Source organism: Pectinophora gossypiella, chromosome 9 (genome assembly GCF_024362695.1).
Source record: "Pectinophora gossypiella chromosome 9, ilPecGoss1.1, whole genome shotgun sequence".
Classification (NCBI taxonomy): Eukaryota; Metazoa; Arthropoda; class Insecta; order Lepidoptera; family Gelechiidae; genus Pectinophora; species Pectinophora gossypiella.
Window position 1 is genome coordinate 3,360,277 of NC_065412.1, and position 22,832 is coordinate 3,383,108.

General features: G+C 35.9%; 1 protein-coding gene and 1 non-coding gene across 6 annotated transcripts in view; one reads left to right on the forward strand and one right to left on the reverse strand.

Annotated features, from left to right (window-relative positions):
* The window catches only part of LOC126369383 (ecdysone oxidase-like), a 169,889-nt gene that overhangs the window by 36,800 nt on the left and 110,257 nt on the right, over window positions 1-22,832 (reverse strand). Inside the window, exon 1 of one of the 5 annotated variants that reach the window (XM_050013767.1) lies at window positions 11,664-11,677. The exons of the other annotated variants lie outside the window; for them this stretch is intronic. The gene's annotated coding sequence lies outside the window, so the exon portion shown is untranslated. Of the gene's footprint in view, window positions 1-11,663; window positions 11,678-22,832 lie in introns of those variants that run through there. 5 annotated transcript variants of the gene reach the window in all.
* On the forward strand, window positions 8,767-8,838 carry Trnae-cuc (transfer RNA glutamic acid (anticodon CUC)). Its single transcript has one exon. It is a non-coding gene; the product is annotated as a tRNA-Glu (tRNA).

Sequence of the window (22,832 nt, forward strand, 5' to 3'; positions counted from 1 at the left end):
CTCAATAGCACACTTTATTAAATACTAGTGCTGGGTACCGTGGCTTTACTTGCGCTCTTAGGATCAATCAATCGTTCCATAGTCAGCTACGAAAATAATAACTAACAATATTTCCTGTTGCTTATCATCCTTCTCTTATCATGTGCGTTGTGAGGTGTTTTACCAACCTCAGCAACCCTGGTGTCAGGGTTATTATTGAGCCGTCAAAGGTCCCTAATATAGCTCACTAAACGACTACATATTTACATCAGTAAGTAGGAACCGGGACCAACGGCTTAACGTTCCGAAGCACTGATCATCTTACTTACGGACAGTCGGGTGATCAGCCTATAATGTTCTAACTAAACTGGGGACCACAAAGTGATTTTTGTGATATGTCCCCACCGGGATTCGAACCCGGGTCCTCCAGTTGCTAATCAATGCGAGCGCGTCTTAGATGTCGATTCAGTGATCGCGGCGTGCGTTCGTGTGATCGCACTTCTACGTCAATTCGTCAATTCCGCCGCATGCATTGTCTCGCTCTAACAAATGACAGTTCTGAGTATCAATCGTAAAATGCGGTTCCGTGCTGCCAGACATAGTTCAACCCTTAATGTTCAGATGGTAAGTAAAATGAGCAATAAGTGAAAAACTTAGACATACAGACAAACCATCACTCATTTTCTGTTGTATTGACACTAGCTTTTCGCCTGGAGACACGTTAAGATTCCTCTTTTACTACCCCTTTACGACGTAATAGCGTGATTATGGTCATACGTAAACAAGAACTGTGTTTAATATGGTATTTTTCTTTTTGTGAAGGGATTTGCGGATAAAAAGTCCCGTTATTAACTTTCTTTTGGCTTTAAGTTTAAGATCTTGCTTTGGAATTCGGAAGTATATTTCTGTAACTTTTCTTTTGGGAACTTTATGAATGTTTGTGTCTTTTTTTAGCGTTATAAGTAAAAAGTAAGTATTTGCTTAACCTGGAATTCTAGCCATACTTTGAATGTATTATGTTATTTACTAATAGACAATGGGCAAATACTTGTACGAATGAAGAAAGTTAGGTACTTATGTACTATTTTTTTTTTGCGTTTATGAAAAGATTGATGAACGTGGAGGAAGCAAGAGAAATACATCAGGATCAAAGCAAGTGGGATTCCATAGTCTCTGCTTCACCCGATTGGAAATAAGCATGTGTTTATATATGTATGTAAGATGGTGGAGTTAAAATGAAAATGGCTCGTAATAATATTTAACGTTTTTTTGTATATTTTGAACACAAAAAATGTATAGAAAAGAGCACATTCTACCTCTAATCTAAAACCGCGGCCATCTTTCTTCTCCATCCCTCTCACTCCCTCTCACACTACTTAGGACACGTTCATAATCTTCATCTCATACACATCACTTTCATAATAATCATTAATTCCTACATCTATTAATTTAAAAAAAAATGTTTTCATCTCGATATCCTCCGTGCTTTGGAAGGCACGTTAAGCCGTTGGTCCCGGCTGCATTAGCAGTCGTTAATAACCATCAATCCGCACTGGGCCCGCGTGATGGTTTAAGGCCCGATCTCCCTATCCATCCATAGGGAAGGCCCGTGCCCCAGCAGTGGGGACGTTAATGGGCTGATGATGATGATGATGACTATTTATTTATACATTCCTTTCAACTACAATTATAACAACACACACATTATTAAAAACACATTAAACACATTATTTATTTATTTTTTAAGTCTGTATTATCTCTTTTAATATAATAAAAACATTGCCTACTAGTTATTTTTCACTGATAAATTTTCACTGAAGTTACGCAAACATAAATACCGTGTTATCCTTCTCTTCGTATTACCGATAAACAAATGGAAACCCAGGAATAATCCAAAACAATGTCACAAGTTTTTTAATTAAGAAAAATATTGTTTTCTTTTCTCTCGACTTCGTTATGACATGACATAAATTAACACATAAAGAAAATTACTTGTTGCTAACATTTACGTTGACAAGGGTACCTACTTTGACGTAGTATGAATGAGATTATAGCGAAATGTCGTTAGTATTTGTCGCTTAAATACACGTAACATTGTATAATTTATTCATTCAAAAAACTCAAACATATTGAAGAGAAGAAACATATTGGCTTCCACTGAGTAGTACATCTGAATAGGCTACTTTCCAACTAGTCAAATCAGTTACTTTTTACTAAACGTCAAAACACGACATTACTATGGAATTTGTATGAAAAAGCACACTGTGACTTCGTAAATTTGCATTTTATTTTTGATGCAGTGTCTGTCATAGTTTCTAAACGATTCAATTGCGTCTTTTAATCGAATTCGTTTTAAAATTGTTTAATAATTTATTTAACAACTTATTCAACATACTTACAAACAAATTGGATGATACAAAGAAACACCATCGGGGAAAAAAAACTCATCGGGAATCGAACTCGGACTTCCAGATAGTTAGCCCAATATACTCTAACCACTAGACCATGGAGGCTGTTGTAATATAATAAAAAGCAATTATAATGTAAATGTTGATGATATCCTTCTCAATAGAAATTAACTAAAACGCGTTCCAAAATATGATTTGCATTGATAAAACCCATGTTTAGAAGGACACAGTGACAGCTCCACTAAGGGTCGTTACATGTTCGTTAATACTGACCATTACTGTCCAATGCTGGTTGACATCCCACAATATAATTTCGACCTTGTTAACAACCATCAACGTACAAGCAATTCAGTTAGCGTCACGTCGTAAATAGGACAAGGACAGGTTAAAAGGTAGCTACTGATTCGATAATAAAATAGGGTATTTACCCTCAAAGATTAATTATAAAAGGCAAATTTAAAAATAGAAGCCAGTATTAGGTGATCAAAAATCAATCTCATTTTTATTTTAAGAATTATTTTTTAATTTTAATTAAAAATTTTGTAATAATGAACACGATGTTTGACCGCTTTTATCAATGACGTCACTCGGACAGTATTTCCATAAAATGGAATAAAAAAACGTTCTGACGTTAAATAAATAAAATAAATAATAAAATAAATAAATAATAAAATGTATCTCATTTAATTTAGTAGTAAAATAGTCTGTAATTTATTTTACTTATCTTAAATGTTAGGTCAATAATGACTAACATATCAACCGATGTTAAGCCGTAGTAGCCTAGTAGCCCAGTTGGTAGATCGCTTGCCCCTCACTTTGAGGTCGCAAGTTCTAATTCAGCACAGGCCTAAGCCAATGATTATCGAATTTGTTTTTGAATTCATGTTAGAAAACATTGTGAGGCAACCCAGATTCCCGAGAAATGTATTTTCGGACGTATGTGACCTAACCTTTATTGGGCTGGTTTTTCCTTTGCGAGTTAGGAGGTCAGTCGCTTCTGTAAAAAGCCGGACCTGTCAAATCTTCAGGTTACGTAAGAGGACCCTGTGAAAGACGGGATGATGCTAAGGAGATGATGATATCATGACCGGATTTTCCACATGACACATTGTAGACTTCATCATCATCAGCCGGAAATTGTCCACAGCTGGACATAAACCTCCCCCAAGTATCGCCACAATGATTGATCCTCTGCTTATTCTAGACATGACATTGTAACTCTTCAATCGTAAAACGAAAGTAGGTCAATATTATTTTGAGTAGAAAGGCCAAAAATGCGAACGTTAGAAATCATAATACTTACATTAAAACTTTGTAAAACCATTTTATTAGTGCTAGTGAACTAGCATCTAAAAAAAATAGAAATTTTGATTTTGTCAGAAAATAAACCTAAAGCTCATGTGCATCTTAATTTATGTAAAAAGCTTATTTTAAAATTAATGGAAACCTACATAAATGATAAAATGCATGGTTTTAAATGTGTTCCTCTACATACATATATAAACTCACACCTATTTCCCACCGAAGTAAGCAGAGACTATGAAATTTCATTTGTTTCGATTCTGACATACTTATCTCGCTTCCTCCACATGTCTTCCTCTAGTTATTAAATAATTTGTAACATATACCTATATTTATTTAAAAGATGTGTTGCTGTTACAGTGTCTTGTAATTTCTTCCCCTCAGCCATAACACGATGCGAAATGACGTGGATTCCAAGATGTTGTATTGGCCTTCAAGATATTTTTTTATAATAATTATGTGGGTTAAATGAATTTGATATCTGATTCCTGAAACATTCTCTGAATATTATTAATATGTCATAAAACTAAACTAGGTAATGTTTCATACCTACCTTTCGCATTACTTAATCTTCAAAGTGTGATTACTTTTAAACCTTTTTAAAACTAAAACAGTGTGCATAAATCGCGTGATATTTTTCAGCAAATTCGATAGATTATCGATTTTATGGCAACACAACCGGCCTCGGGGGTACGAGGAAAATGGAACGGCAATCCAATTGAAAGTAGTCATTTTCGATTTATGAAATAACTTCTATTGTTCTGATTGAATATAAAACACGACGTATAGACTGCCTCGTTGAATTCTTTGTCGTGGTGGTAAATATAGCAGAGAATATGTGCTCAAATTGCATCTTTGTTTATAGGTAATACGAATCTTAATACTTTCTTCCTACCGATGGTAATCTAATCTTATAATTTTGAATTCGAATAATCCTCCAATGTAAGTTATATGTGGGATGTTGTCACAAATTGTTCCTGAATAATTGGCAACCCTTGGTAGGCTTGGTAGGTCGATATTTGTAATAGCTACGTTATTCAGTATGTTTTCTTTCTTACACACACTAAGTATGTAAGTATACTTATGAGGTATTTTTATTCGGGACCTCCACCATCACCATACAAATGACTGTCTCTTTTATAGATATGATTGTTATTTTGTGTAAGCTCTACTTTTTATGTCATTGTATTGCTATGTGTGTGGCGTTCTTTAATTATTTATTAAACTTTATTGTATATATTAATGTACGTGGTTAATAATGACAGTAAAATGGTTTAAAAGGTGGACTTATCTCTTAGGACTTAATACGTATAATATATGCTTGCAAATGCAAAATTTAGAGAGACGTATTTTGCAAATATAACTGCAACTATTATTTATAACTGTACCTACATTTATACACAATAAAAATCTTTATCTAAAAGCTCTTCTTATCTCTAATTGTTTTTTTTTTATATCTAAAGGTAAAAAATATAAATCAATCTTCTTCTTATTATGTCTCTACATAGCTTCTACTCGTATCCACCTAGCTATACCCCTATAGCATGAAGATATAAAACATAATTTCGCGTAAAGCCTTCATGAAAAGATATAGATTGACAAAATTCGCAATCGCACCATCCGCCCGTACATTCCCGCACGATTTTACCGCACAACTTTTGTATGGCAATTTACCGATAGTGGAATACAGTTCGTTTTTTGTGTTTTTTGCTACATTTTATCCCTAGGACACAGGCCGCAGTCATTCACTCGCTTCACGCTCCGTTCGATTATACTTGAAGCTACGAAGAATTTTGTTGGACGACATTTTCATCTTCTTCTATCGTGTGGTTTGTGAGGTGGAGTAACAACCTCATCAACTGTCAGGGTTACTATTGAGCCGCCAAAGGCTCCTGACATAGCTCATGTAACGACTACTTACTTACATCAGTAAGTAGTAACCGGGACCAACGGCTTAACCTGCCTTCCGAAGCACGGATCATCTTACTTTCGGACAATCTGGTGATGAGCCAGTAATGTCCTAACCAAACTAGGGACCACAAAGTCATTTTTGTGATATGTCCCCACCGGGAATCGAACCCGGGACCTCCAGATCGTGAGCTCAAAGCTTAACCACTGAACCACGGAGGTTGTTAATCTCATAAGAATCATACTTGCACAGACTCTCTACCTCTCTCACTCTATATATTATATTAAAAGTAGTGTCACAAGGCAGAAGAAAAGACTCCGATACTAGCCACTTTTGATATAAATCCTGTTTAGTATTAACATTCGCTCATACATACTAAATTCCTTTCTGATTATTTTCACTGTTTCTCCGCTCCTCAGCGTCATTCATTGGCCTTATACGTCTGTTCCAATGCGTTTAATAGATTGGTGCATATCGATTATAATATTATCCTGAGTTTCAATATATAACTTTTTGTTATCAACGTATACGTATCGTAACGAAAACCTTGAGGGATGATTCAGACCATGATTCTGAGTTGATATCAAGTGGAATTTGCTGTCGTAAATTTAAGGTTTTTTTTATTTTTTTAAATTATTTTTAGTTCCATAATTTTGCGACAGAAAATTCCACTTGATATCAACTCAGAATCCTGGTCTGAATCATCCCTTAAGGTTCTCGTTACGATACGTACACTAACACCCTGTATAAACAGCCCCTGCACCAATCCTCAGTGGAGCAGCGCAGCGTGGTGGAGTATGCTCCAAACCTCTTCCGGTTGATTGAGGGGACGTCTGTGCCCAGCAGCAATGTTTGTTTTTCAAGTTGCAATAAATTGCAAACAAACTTCAACAAGATTTTAAAAAACTTTGAGGCATCTAAATATACCTCTAAGTAACCCTCTAACCCGGGAAAAAGAAATATACCTCTAACCCGGGAACGTACTCAAAACACGGCCATGGGTTAACGTAACTAACGCCCCTTGTTATCCCTTTCACTAATAATATCAGCTTACACAACATTTTCGCTTGAAAACTTACTCCTAAACTAGAATAGCCAGTAAATTAAAACCCGGATAACGTACTTTTCGGCAATGAATCACTACTCCACATTCTTCCTAGCTCAGCATTTCAAACTGAATGTTATTTGAATGTGCGTTCCATTCGGCCATTTTGTGAGCGAGAATGGCAAAAATGGGTGAACTGGCAAAAATGCACTCGTTTGTACCACGGTGCGGTCGCGCCCAGAAAACGTTACGCTGATTGCGTTCCGGGCAAAAAACGCTTTTTTTGTAAGTTAATGGATGAGGTTTTGATTCCTGACCGGCATTGCCATTGGCTTCATGAAATTTTAATTAGTTTGATATTTTTTTAGTGCAAATACTGATACCTTTCACTTTATTAATTTGATTATTTATTTTTAAATTCAATTGCGAAAATAAAATTGGTTTTCAATAATTTTTATGATTGTGAATTTATTCGTTTTCCATTCGAAACTGTTGTTAGATGGATAGGTTTTTCAAAAAAATATTTTTTTACTTTTTTTTTGACGTGACTTATTGTAGATTTGCAGCAGATGGCATTAACTACTTGGCCGGACAAAGTTTTTTTTACCGCTTTATTTACCGCACGACGTCGTGAAACTCGTTACGATAAAATTATAGCGTTTCGACGACGCAGCGTCCTTATGATTTTTTCTTCTTCAGTAGGGCTAACATGCGCATCGTGATAACATTTTGTCACGATTATTTTATCGATTCTGACGATATAATTATGTCGTTTTGTCGATTGGTGCTAAGATGTGAACGTTATGTTAAAATACGAACAATGTATTTTTCCCTACCGTGTCACGCATGTTAGGGAAAAAAATCACTTATCGAATTCAACAAAATGTATTAAATCGATCTATAATTTTGTCACGTTGCGCACTGTCCTGCTAACGTTTGTCGTTAGCACAATTAAAACAGAAAATATTTTTTCAAAAAGGTTACCTAAATATTATAATTTAAAAACAAACATTGCTTACACGTTTCATAGCAGCCTCGCCGAAACGATGATCAAAACGTCCAGTAGGGTATAATCGCCGGACAAAAATCCCCGTTTAATCCGCTTATGCTAAATTACTCTAAGGGTTGGTACCCTGTTTTTATTAAGCAAGTACAACGGGGACATTGCCTCAAACGGCTTTAGGACGTATTATAATACTGCTGTAATAATAAAAGCGAAATTATTATTCCAAAATTTAATTAACAATGTTGCCAACAGTTTATTGCGTCAAATGACATACCAGTAATCAGAAGAAGAAAATATCATAATTATATTATATCATCGTAAAGTATTGAACAAAACATAATCGTTAATTACGTGATTACAAAGTACTTAGTATTTAAACAAAATCGGCGAGGACTGTTGTGTTCCACGGTGATTGAAAAAGATTTTATAAAATCTTTTTTGTATCAAAATTTTCCGACAATTTAAAGGTCAAACATTATATATAAACTTATGTTTATCTCCCACCGGGGTAAGCAGAGACTATAGAAATCCATTTGCTTCGAACCTGGTACACTTCTCTTTTATTAAAATTATGATAATCATAATTATAATATTATATCGTTTCATAGAGCCTTATCTCACAAAGACACCATTGTAGCGTAACCACGGTCGCGCCACCAAGAAAATGAATGCAGTCGTATTTTTAAAAACAAGTTCGAAAACTAAACCCCACTACGAAAAAATAACGCTCAAAACAGTATAGTAATTTTCTATTCTCTGAAATAATTCCGAATAGTGATGTTTGGCAGACAGACAGGTCGCATGCTATGGTTAGCAAATTCTTAGGACAGATTGGCATTCGACCACAGCACTGCTAAACGTCACTTCTTAATAGATGGGGTCGATTCTTCTAATATTTACGCACCAAGTCAGTTTGTCTTGGCTGTCATGTACATGATACATGCAATTATCACAACACTAACGAACAACGGTCGTGACCGTTCGATATCGAGCAGATAAGCAATATAGTCAGACCCCTCGATTTCATTTTCAATACATTTCCGATTCACTTTGTTACGTTGCATAATATTCATGCGATATAGCATATCAACGCAATTATGTATCGAATCGAGCAACGGCCTCCGTGGTCCAGTGGTTGAGCGTTGGGCTCTCGATCCGGAGGTCCCGGGTTCGAATCCCGGTGGAGACATATCACAAAAATCACTTTGTGATCCCTAGTTTGATTAGGACATTACAGGCTGATCACCTGATTGTCCAAAAAGTAAGACAATCCGTGCTTCGGAAGGCACGTTAAGCCGTTGGTCTCGGTTACTACATACTTATGTAAGTAGTCGTTACATGAGCCATATCAGGAGCCTTTGGCGGCTCAATAATAACCATGACACCAGGGTTGATGAGGTTGGTAATCACCTTACAACTCACACGACAGATGAAGAATCGAATCGAGCTCTGTAAGGTCACTGCATAATATTCATCATCAGCCCATTGCAGACTGTTGGTTATAAAAACAAGATACAACCCAAGGAGCGCCACAAAGCCCTATCCTCAGCCTTACGTATCCAGGCGCTTCCAGCCTTCTGCAAGTCATCCTGCCATCTTGCTCGAGGTCGACCCACACTGCGTTTCCCTAGACGCGTTCTCCATTCCAGAACACGCTTGTACAAGTATAATATTGTTACATCAAAATCAACACTTTCAACAAGCTGTCTTTGTAAGAAGAAGGCATTCATATTTTTCACATAGAAAGTTTAAATAATATTAACTACATAAGTAAGTGTCTAGTTATGGGCAGATGAGGTGCTCCCTTCAGAACTGCGACTTGAAACTATTGTTGCCAAACTGTCGATAGTTTGACTATCGATTGTTGACCTTGAAAAACATGTAAACTAACAATGAAAATAATTATAATAATATTAATACCTAGGTAAATATATAATAGGTCATTTAGTTGAATACTATCGTCACAAAGCAACAATACTATCGATATATGGATAATATCAGTAAAACGATATTATATCCATATATTGTTACGGAAGTGGGTTTCGGGATTGGAAGAAAACGCAATGAGTTAAAAAAAAACTAATTTATTCACTATACACACAGTCTAGCTCCCGTACAAAGCTTCGTGGCATAACTCCGACTACATCTTCTCACCTTATTTTGCGATACTCGAATACAGCTCGAAACACCACACTAGCACTTACACTAACACTGCGCTTAACACTGCGCTTAACACTGCGCTTAACACTGCACTTAACACTGCTTAAAACACTGTCCTTCATTTCCACTTTTTCACTTCTTCTTCTTGCTCTGATCGCTTTAAAAACTGAACTGGCTCTTCTTTTTCTTCCCGTTCTTTATATACCCAGAATAGTAGATTCTTTTCTCGAATAATCTCGGATGGAACCTTCCAGTAAAGTAAAACAAGGACGATGCTATGCGTCAGAAAAGAGAAAGAAGGATTACGGTGACGTTTCAGAATTCTCTGGTTGCGGTGGTTGTTTATGCGATGTGACATTGTCAATCCGTCACAATATCAACTATCGATATATCGATAGTATCGATTGCAAGTATATCGATAGTTTTGATTCGCTAGTGACTAACCATCGACACTATCGAACTTCCAATACTATTGGTTTTCTTTCAACTATCGATAGATTATGAATACTGGCATATCGATTTACAACACTGGTCGAAACTTTCAGAGAACAACTAAGTGGCAGATTCTATCTTAAGTTATATTTTGACGGATAACTTTTCCTTGAAATAACGTAGATTTAGAGTGCTGGCACAGCCTTAAGTATTGTCTAAAGTGTTTCTTTTATATAAGAAAGCCTCGTAAGAGATATCTTTTGAATATTTAAATGGCAAGACAGACTGACTGGCATATCACAGCCCAAACCACGGACTAGAAATAAATCACAAATCTTGGTTTTATAATGACAAGCACTAAGAAGGATAAAGGCGCGAAATGGTAACAGACAGATTTACTTTCACATATAGAATATTTATCAGTAAGTATGGATTATTCATCGCAAAATGAACTGAGTATCACCGAGATTTCTGTTAGACCAACGTGATAAGAGGTGAGCCGTACCGCCACCTGCAATTATCCAGGCAACTGTGTTAGTGAAAATTGCACTTAAAATAAATTAAATAACTTATTAGTGCAAGTCCAGAAAACAAAAAAGAAAAGCTAACCGTTAAAGAACGCGCTGACCGTTGTTTACTATTTTTTATTATCAGTTTCGTTTATAATGTTCGAATTTTGAAATTGGATGGCGACGTTCTTTATTATTATTTTTTATTTTTTTCTTTCATCTGATTCGAATATTTTATCTCACAGTAATTGCCCGCGCCGGCGTGCCTACGTGACGTCTATAAATATTTATTTTTCGTGGTGATTGTTCATCAAAACAAGCTTCTTAGCAATATTTTTTTATTTGCAATAAAATTAAACCTTGGCTAAGTGCTTAATGTAAAAATAATATGAAAGTATATTTTGTGAACCTTTATTAACTGATGATTATAAAAACTTCTTTCGTAAGTAGTACTGCCTACCTACGTAAATATTGACAGTTAAATTAGGTATTTTAATTGGCAGCCCTCAGATGCCACACACACAGTTGCGCGTATACGATAACGTCAATGTGTAGTGACTGTAACACGAGGTGTTTTGTATGAAGTGTCAGGGGTGTGACGATAGCTATAATAGGCTATAATAGCTAGTAGTAGTAATTTAAAGAGAAAAACTGTTTTTTCCTCACACAATTAACTTACAGATAACCCACTCGCGACGACTTGTGGATTTCTTTTTCTGTAAGTAATAAGAATGATTGAATTCAGAACCTTTTTCTGTAAGTATGTTTTTTTTAAATTGGTATTTTAGGGATCCGTAAAAATAACTTACAAACTACCCACAGACACGACCGGTCGTCTTGGATTGTGTATTATGTATTTTTCAGGAATAAACACGGATTATATACACAATTTTCTGTGATATAATATACTTACATATTATGAGGAATATAATTAAATTGCGCTTATCCCATAGGAAATATTTTTTACCTGAAAATAATAAATAATAATAAAAAATAGTATTTATTTCAGGCGATGCCCATAAAACGTTACACAAATTACACACAGACACATAGAAGCATATCACAAAAAAAAAAAATTCTTCCAGACACACTATACTAACAAAATAAATAAATAATCGTACTGTACTTAAAATACCAGGTCTGGTGGCACATCCCGGACACTTCATTTTACACACCGACACACCGGTGAGAGCCTTCAGCGCTCCCCATTTGTCCGGCCAAGTAGTTAATGCCATCTGCGGCAAATCTACAATAAGTCACGTCAAAAAAAAAATCATTTTACACAGTCACTACACATTGACATTATCGTACACGCGCATCTGTGTGTGTTTGACCTCTGACGCCCATACGATTGGAGACTAAAGGAAGACCGTTAGGGGTGAAGTAACTCTCGCTCAGTTGCTGGTGGGGAGCGGGGAGTTGCGTTTCTATACCAATGGATAAGAACACTAAATTCCTCACAAAGTTACAAAGGATAATTTTACACAAAGAACTTAATAAGTGAGTGGAAAACTAAAGTGATTTATACTTAGAATTTTATATTAATGCGAATCATTTTGTTAAGATACTTTTTGCAATTACTTATCAAAGTGTCTGTAAAGGAATACCTTCAGCAGTACTTATTATAATAAAGAAATGTTATTTTTAGCTGCGGGATATAAACCGTCTTTTTATTTTTTTATCGATCTGTAATTATATAACCGACCGCCAATAAAGAAGGAGCTTTTACAACCCGCATTACTCATTCAGATAATCTATAAAACGCACTTTACGATGATACTGCATTTTTTTAATCAACAAAGTGCTTCCTCTTACGTTTGATCCCTAGCTTGTTTACTAGGGTTTCGAGATCTTTAAAAGTGTTGTATCTATTTCATGGTTAGTTAGACCGAAAAACAAAATCTAAACTATATGAATTTATGCCTCATCTTTGTTTCGTTTCTTAAATACCGTCTCTTTTGTAAGTATAAGACTCATACATATACATGTATACTACACAGTCATGACTGTCAACGTACACAACGTTTATACAGATACAAAAGTTCACGACGATATTCTAATTGGGGTAGTCAGACATACATCCCCAAGTACCTACACCTCACCAAACGTTCTGATAGACGAACGTGATAGGAGGGTAGTTAAAACTACGTTTATAATTATCAATCAAATCAAATCAAATATACTTAATTGCACGGAACTAAATTTCAACAATCAGACATAACACAATTATACAGTACAATTTGTGTGGCCTTATTGATCTAGAGCAATTTCTTCCAGGCAACTACTACATTATGTTAATTACGAGTACTGAAGGGGATGATTCAGACCATGATACTGAGTATTAACTCAGAAAAAAAAGCCACTTGATATCAACTCAGAATAATGAGCTGAATAATCCTTCAAAGTTTTCGTTACCATGTCACTAACACTCTGTATCGGTCCTGGATAAAATTTACTTAATCCTGGTGGATATTGGGGCTACTATTGAATAACCTAGGTAGATAGACTCGTACAACGTACAATTGCTATTTTTTTTTACTGAAACATTGTTTCTTGACGTACAGTTTCTTACCATGTTTTGACACAAGTATTTTGTAAATATACAGATGTAATCGTTCTGTTGTTACTGCAAAATTTAAAACGACGTGCATAGTAATTATGTTAGATTTAGTCCGTTAAGTTCAACGGTTATGACCTTTTTGTCCAGCAACGTGTTAAAAGTGGCTACGTACTTGTAAGTTTGTGGGATCAGATTTTGTGCCTGTCATTAAGAGTTGGTGCAAAAGACACGACAGAAGAAGTCTACAGATTCTACCTCGTAAGGGTCAGCGCAGACCAAGATTATCGGCGAGGCGAGCACTTTCTAATATATCCAAAAATAAATTTATTACTGTTCTCATAAAATGCATATTGTTCGAGAGAATTACTCGCGCGGGTTCGATGCGCTGCCAGCCAATATTTGGTAGGGAGAAGATTGAACTTTAAGCCAATGGTAATAAAGCTTTCAGTACCATCAGAAAGTGGAAACGCCGGTGCACGCTGATTTTAAGTTCACAGAACCAATGCTCGTGATACGTCGTCCTCTTGGGCGATTTTTTCTAATCCCCCGCAGAAATAGTCTGTAATCGGATTTGCGAGACGTTTCCAGAAGAGGGTGCTCAATGATTGAACCACAATTCCCTTTAGTTTCATTTCTAACTGTTACGTCACATAGACGGAGTTATTGTATGTCTCCACTGATTGCTTCGCTCCCCTGATAATAGGACTTTTATAAATCCCATTTGATGAAGAAATTTATCTTCTATTGTGTTTCGGGTTCTTGTAAAAAGAAATTGCTGTTAAATGAACATTCTTCAGGTATGTCAAAAAGAGAGTGACGATCGAGAAATTATTAGTTTGTACAATGTTGGTACGTACTAATTATCTATTAATAAATTTATCTAAAATATGATTATGCTTACTCCAAACTTGTATATTCTCACCTTCTTTTGACTATTTACAACGATTTAATCAATACTAATGGTGAGGCGTGAATTTCGTCATGTAACATTTTATTATCTTCTCTCCTTCTATCGTATGGGTTGTGAGGTGGATTACCAACCTCATCAACCCTGGTGTCAAGGTTACTATTGAGCCGCCAAAGGCCCCTGACATGACTCATGTAACGACTACGTACGTACGTCAGTAAGTAGTAACCGGGACCAACGGCTTAACGTGCCTTCCGAAGCACGGATCATCTTACTTTCGGTCAATCAGGTGATCAGCCTGTAATGTCCTAAAAAAACTAGGGATCACAAAGTGATTTTCGTGATATGTTCCCCACCGGGATTCGAAGCCGGGACCTCCGGACATTTTAATATGAATATTACGTACTGTACGGTCACAAGTACTAATATGTATACACTTTGAAACCATGTCACATTAACTTTTCGACAAATTAAACCGTAAGTCTCATTAAATGTCAAATATGGTAGTGCAACAGGGTTCTAAAGTAGGTACATGATATTGCTTGACTGTACAGGTGCAGCCTATGGACAATTTACACTCAGAAGGAATACAGAGCGCTACGCGTCCAATATAATAACGCATTCAGGGTAATGTTAGGGCTACCGCGCTTTTGCAGCGCATCAGGCAAGTTTGCTGATGCTCGCACGGTTAGTTTTGAGACCATAGTGCGCATGCGGATCTTCTGCCTGAGCCGCAGGGTGCGAAGCAGCGACATCATGTACCTGAGCACGTTAACCGAGAAATCTGACTGCCCTATCGTAGTACGGTCACGAATATGTATAAACTTTGATATCATGTCACATTAACTTTTTTGACAAATTAAACCGTAAGTCTCATTAAATGTCAAATATGATAGTGCGACAGGGTTCTAAAGTGGGTACATGACATTACTCATGACTGTACACTGAATGAAGGCACTTATTATGGCTAATTCTGGTGTTTACGAAAAATAAATTACATATTACACACACACACACACACACACACACACACACACGCACACACACACTCATCAATTAAATTTCTTAGTTTAAAACTTAAATATGCATACATATAGGTAACTAATGTTAAGACATCCGGGAAGTACATCTGGAGCACTGGTGATCCCGAAACACAGGCTCTGGCTTATCTCGGGCGCCAGTCTCCACTCGTACATACCCACAATTGCAATTGTGCATTATTTTGTGAAACCCATTTATGTACATTGTGGAGAACAAATAAAAAGATCTTTATTATTATTATATTGTTATTTTACTAACATATTTTATATTAATAACAATTATGGAGTAAAATCTGAAATATATGTAATAATAAAAACAAATTACGCTCATTTATACTCGTAACACTTGTATACCTTGGTGTCTGTAACAACTCCTTATGAGATCTAACAAATGAGGTTTACAAGTAATAAATCAATTATGGTTGTGATACAGAATAAAATTAAGTAGCTCATCTTTTTTATTTCTTAAGAAGAAAGAAATATTTTACAAAATATTAAATGCACACTATAAAACCGTCTTGGCTTTGTCTTGGCATGCCATCGCTTTATATAAAATATACGACTTTATGTAAACGCACGACCATGCGTCCACCCGCCACGTCGTAACAACGCGGTAACTCGTAACTTGTTCGTGGCGACATGAGTGCCGACGCGACACCTCAGAGACACGTCACCAGCGACGCGATTTCCCGCGCTAACGTCGCCCCGACGCAAAGACACGATCCACCATCTACCAATCAATATTTTATCTACTTATCTTGTTTTTTTTTATACATTTCAAAGTTTTTTTAAACGACTTATATCTTTACAGTATCCATTAAATAGCAATTTATACGTCCATATACGTCTAATTTTCTAGTTTTATTTACCTGAATCTAATAATTACTAAGTAAACTATGTCGCACTCTAATTGATTGTCTAGAGCGTTGTCTGGAACAGACTACGTTATTTTCACGCTATACTAAAGCAACGGTAATTACAGGAAGGGTAAATGGATAATCAATGAATGTGTGTGTCCATCACTGGACACGCTACCTTCGTGGACTATAAGCTACTGTTCAGAACGTGGTACGACATGCCTATATAAAAAATAATAGACTGATAGGCAAAAATCATGTCTTTTTTATCATTACAAGGTAATCATCATCTTAATAGCGTTATCTCGTTTCTCACAGGGTCCGCTTGCCTAACCTGAAGATTTGACAGGTCCACTTTTTTACAGAAGTGACTGAATTTCCGCCATTTTGGATTCGACCAAAATTGAAATACGTTATGCGAAAAATTTGTCTCATAGTTTCACCACGCTGTAAGTTATCTCCCTGATATGGAGCAGTTATCTCAGATCGGGATGTATTTCCTTACTCAACATGACGTTTCGATCAAACCCCCGCAAAATTACTTTTACCTCCCAAGATTCCTTCTCGAAAAGCAAAATTTTGTATGACGGCCATCTTGTTTTTCCGCCATTTTGATTTTTCGTCACCGGCGATAAATTTTTAACTAAGGTGTAAATAAGTTGCGTTAGATAAGCGGACCCTGTCAAAAACGGGATAATGCTAGGGACATGATGATAAATAAGTTACATGAAAAATAAATATCCAGGTATCAGGTAGGTAGTTTCGCTAGGCCGTAGGGTGTTTCTCTGATGCGGAGCAGTTTTCGAAGATCTGAAATTTTTCCATACTCAATATACGCTCCTTCTAGAAGAACATTGTCAGCGAGTGATTCAGTCTGTCAGTCAGAAGGTCTTCAGCTACATAACATACAACGTAGAATATAATTTGTACATAATTACAATAGAATATACTTCAGTTTATAAATACTAAAATCTCACTTCTTAAGTCAAGTCCTATCATTGAGAACACTCGGCAGATCCATGAAAGCCATTATACCATTGGTGTCAAGTTGTTACAGGATAATAAGAAACGAATGTCAACAAATACTTCAACTCAAGATGGTTGTTAAAAATAAAATAAGTAATTTGCATGCTTTTCTTCGTTTTCCTGTTGTGTCTTAAAATTGAAGTGAAGGAAATACTTACTATAGGCAAGTACAAAAATTACAAATGAATGAAAAAAAAATTTTTTTTTTGACGTGACTTATTGTAGATTTGCCACAGATGACATTAACTACTTGGCCGGACAAATGGGGAGCGCTAAAGGCTCTCACCCGGTACAACGTTTAAGACAACAGGCCTGAGGGTGCCCAGTTGGGCGCGAACCGTGGCTCAGGGCGTCGTCTGAGAGGAAAAATATTTAGAATGAAAGAATTAATCGACCCTAGTAGGTCGATAGCGATAAGCGCTGAATGCGGGAGTAATTTTCTGTATAAGTACTTACTTGGTTATGAAGTGAATTACTAACCTAAGCAGCCTTGATGTCAGGGTTATTATTGAGTCGCTAAAGATGTCATAGCTTATGTATTTGTAATTGGTTAATAGAAAAATGTTATTATGATATCAATCTATCTATATTTGTGAATGTTATTAATTTTTCCTGTATTGTAAATAATATTTGTATATGTCTGCAAAGATAGAGTTTGGTGGGACCTAGCCATAAGTATAATTTTAAGACCAAATTATGTACCCAAATTTATACAATAAATTATTTGATTTGATTTGAACGACTACGTATCAGTAAGTAGTAACTGGGACCAACGGCTGAACGAGCCTTCCGAAGCAATGATCTTACTTTTGGACAGTCGGGTGATTTGATCAGTGTTTTTTTGGGGTAGGGATTCCAACTCGGGATTCCGTTCCCGATCTTGAGCCTACTGTTCAATGAATGGACCGCGTACCACGTTTCCTTTTGCATAAAAAATAAAAGTAATCCTTAAATCTTTATCACCATCTTGCTAGCGTTATCCCGTGTTTACGCAGTCTAACCTTACCTTTCCTGACGTTTTGTCAGGTCCATGGTGTATAAAGAAGTTCTCTGTTCTCTGAAGATTCTAGTTGCATTACTAATTTCGTTATAATATTTTAAAACTAGTTTATCACCCGTGATTCCGCCGGAGTGGATTTCTATTCTCGCGTGCGTTATGTTTATTACTAAATTTCATTGGCGTTATCAAATCAAATCAAATATACTTTATTGCACAGAACTACATTTAAACAATCAGACATTAACACATGAATACAGTACAATTTGGGCGGCCTTATTGCTCTAGAGCAATTTCTTCCAGGCAACCACCAAAAGGAAATAAACATTTACAAACTTGGATGCGGGATGGTGCAACAAAAAAAAATATCTAAAAGTAAAACTACAGTTAACATAATAAATACTTAATACTATACGTACATACTACATTAATAAATACTCAATACACATATTATAGTTATGACGTAAGAGACAGAATTACTTTTGCATATATTATTAGTAGGGATTAGCTGTATGTCCGTCCATGTTCCCCCCACTTCGACTTTGGTTAAATTGAACTCTGAGTTTGTCTTTATAAGTATATTTCTCTATTGTCACTGAAAATATATCAACCTATATGGCAGTTTAGTGCTTGATCTATTTCATCATCATCTCCCTAGCTTTATCCCGTTTTTCACAGATTTGAAACTTGAAGATTTGACAGGTCCAGTTTTTTACAGAAGCGACTGCCTGTCTGTCCTTCTAACCCGCGAAGAGAAAACTAGCCCCATATAGGTTACGTCACATATCTCCGAAATACATTTCTCGGGAATGTGGGTTTCCTCACGGTGTTTTCCTTTATCCAAACATGAACTCGAAAACAAATTCGAAAATCATTGGTTTCGAAGCTGGGATTCGAAGCGTTCTACCAACTAGGTTACCAAGCCTACAGTACCTGATCAAATCAAATCAAAATCAAATATACTTTATTGCACACAACATACGAAACGAATTTACACAAATGGATGATAGATACAGTACAACTGGCGGCCTTATTGCTAAGCAGAAGTTTCTTCCAGGCAACCAGTGGAAAGGAAACATTTATTACAATTTGATCTATCTACACAATACTAAAAATTACATGAATGTGGAGCTAAGTCACATACAACCATACATATTTTCGCGTTCAAATACGAGTGTAGTGTGATATCGATATTATTTCGCTTACTATTTCCCTAAGGTATATGTCGCATTAGCTCCTAGCTAACGCACATCCTGACTAATACATGAAATATAATATTATTATGAATATTGGAGGTTCTATCGGGAATACGACTTGGAATGGAGTGGGTAGCAATTAGGTAACACGTTACATAGACGTACGAGTGATCGTAATCGAACTTGTCAAACAGAAATTATCGTAAAAAAAATTCACTTTCGGCGTCAAAACAGACGCTTGAAGTTTGAAAAGGTAATGATGACTGTTGTTTGGATTGGTTAGGTAGTATAATAAAGTGAAGTAAAAACATACATAAAGGGGTTAAAAACCCCATATCGAAGCAATTCATCTAAAAAAGTTATATTGTTATTTGACATTTGCGCATATAAAAGTAAGTGCACAACGCAAACAAATAGCAAATAAAAATTGTTTCGATGTTGTCTTTTTGACCCGCCGATCACGCCTATTTCTCGTCGGGGTAGGCATGTCTTTAAAACATCGAGTAAGTAGGAAGCTTATTTTTTATTACTTTATCCATCAATATTATCAGTACATGGCCAGAGAAGAAAGAAAGGATATAACGAACTTTTAACTTTATTAAAAGAAATAAGTACAGGCATATTTTTTTTGTGATTTTTTTATAATATTGAATAGGGATTTTTAAAAGCAAATGAGCAAAACAAGATCCTTTAAACGTTTCACGTTGGTCACAATTTGGACGCGATACCAAGAATGACAACAGATTTGTATAATGACGTCATAGACCGAAAAAAACGCGGAATTTCGCGTTTCCCTCTTCGTAATCGTTAATCACCCGTGCTCGGTTGCTCGTGGCTCGTTTTAGCTGTTTTTGCTGACGGTACACTTACAATAATTACACGTCTGCCTGTAACGAGTGCCGTCATTTTGTGGCGCGATCTTTGTATGCCGACCCTACTAGAATTGTGAATCGTTTTTCGTCGAAAATAACAGGTGCATTGGTAGCTATTATTTTCTCGTAATTATCGTATAGGTTCTTAATATTTTAGGCATCATTTATCTGTATCATTATTACAACTTGCAATTAGTAGTTACCTTCTGAAAATAACTTTTGATGAGATACATTTTCAACTTAAATCATATAATAAAAAAAACTACGTATTCGTATCGGACGCCGACCTCACCCCCTCTGGGTTTTACTTTTAGTATATTAATAGTCGTAAACCTCTATGGAGTATAGGTGAACTGTGGCCTGCTCGTTCTTAGGCGTTATGCGGCACACGATAAAAATGAGATTTTTGTATGGAGTGTCTTCAATACAGAGTAACTAATTAATTACATTTTATATACAGAGTGTTAGTGACATCGTAACGAATACTGAGGAGGATGATTCCGACCATGATGCCGAGTCAATATCGAGTGGAATTTTTCGTCGCAAAATTAATGATTTTGAGATAGAAATTCCACTTGATATTAATTCAGAATAATGAGCTGAATTATCCCTGCCATTATTCGTTACGATGTCACTTACATCTCCTACAAATACATACAGTAGCCATACAAGTAGGTATAGGTGATAGTGACACCGTAACGAATACTGAAGGGATGATTCAGACCAAGATTCCGAGATGATATCAAGTGCAATGCTGTGACGGAAAATTCATGAGACTTTATATAATATTATTTTTTTTGTAATTATTTTGGCCTTTTTAACCCCCCCCCCCCCCCCTTAACTCTATATACCTTCTCTTATCTACCGTAAGCATTAGGGATAACGTGCGGTGTTTCTGACTGTCTGTGAAACATACTTTGAAAGGCATACCTACAATACAAGGGATAAAAATAAAATTGTTGTTCAAAATTCTAGATTAAGTAAATTAAATTCATCTTTTTTGGGGTTATGTATACGTTTTTACAATAAAATACCAGATAATATTTTAAATTTGTCAGAGAATAAATTTAAAGCTCAAGTGAAGCTTACTTTATGTAAAAAAGCCTATTATAAGATTAATGATTACCTAAATGATAAAAATGTCTGGTATTGAATGTGTTCCTCTAGTTATTAAATAACTTGTAATGTACCCTTTGATTTAGAAGATGTGTTGCTGTTGCAGTTTCTTGTCATTTCTTCTCCTCAGCCATAACACCTTGCGAAATGACGTAAATTCAAAAATGTTACATTGACCTTCAACAAGTTTATCCATGATAATTACGTTGAATAAATGATTCTGATTCTTTAGGCAAAAATGTCGCTTGCGAAATATGAGCTTTCAAAATTGGTCGCGAGTCTTGAAACTTTTTTCATCTTAACAAAAGCTCTCTTATTTATTTCAGCTAGGTACACAAAAACATAAGTACAGGAAAAGCTCCAAGTATTGACTTCCGTTGGTTGTTTGAAGCCAGTTTATTAAGTTTTTGCACTGCTTTCAAAGCGTTGATTTTTTGTTTCATTTTAGTGACGCTTGTAATGGAACGCGCGTGTCAACGTTTCCGCGTGAATGGTTTTATACATTGTAATATGTTTGAACTTGTAGACTCGCCTCATCATAATCCTGCCTATTCTGGTCGCTGTGCTGCCAAACCCTCCCATTGAGAAGGCTCAATGTTGCATCTTCTTATCTTCTCTCTCTCTCTCTCTCTCTCTCTCTCTCTCTCTCTCTCTAGTATACTATTAACTGTATTACAAACTTTCTTAATGTAATAATAATTATTATAAAACACTTTATTGCACACTTTACAAGACATTTTCAGGAGAAAATTATACCAATAATAATTAAGTTTTATGTTTTGTATGTATTAGCAATGCCATTAATATTGAAGCCAGTTTCCGAATAGTTCACAAAAGATAATTAATTAACGAGCAATACAGCATAACATCGTCAATTATTACCTCAATTAGAGACGTCAGCGTGTTATGAAATAAATAGCTAAATGTTTGAAATATTCTCTACGACGTGCTTATTTTTTAGAGTTTCAAACTTTAATAGGATAAACGAAACCTTTACAAAATTACTTTGTTACCCATCTATGTTTAAAAACCCTTTTCCTCGGGATAACGTGGAAATCTAGTCGAAATTAACATTGAATACTTATGTCTGCGGTCTTTTAAAGCTCTATTTCTTAGGGGAATCAAAATCTTTGGGATACTTCCCATAAAAAGACTTTCAAAAATGTATTATTGTATCTGTTATTTAATTACTTAGATATTTTTTGTTACAGGTATTCAGATATACAGTGTACAATAGTAGTGACTAGCCCGGTGGTCGAATGACATTGTTGCAACGGCGGGAATGTTGTGTATGAGGTTAGCACACGACCGGTAAAGGTAAAAGTACAAAATGGAAGAGTCGTATAGAATATAGAACGGAAACTCGCCGCTCCCCACCAGCAACTGAGCTAGGCTTACCTCACCCCCTTGGTCTTACTTTAGTCTTCAATCGTATGGGCGTCAGACGTCACACACCGATGCACGTGTACGATAACGTCAATGTGTAGTGTCTGTGTGAAACGTCATTTTTG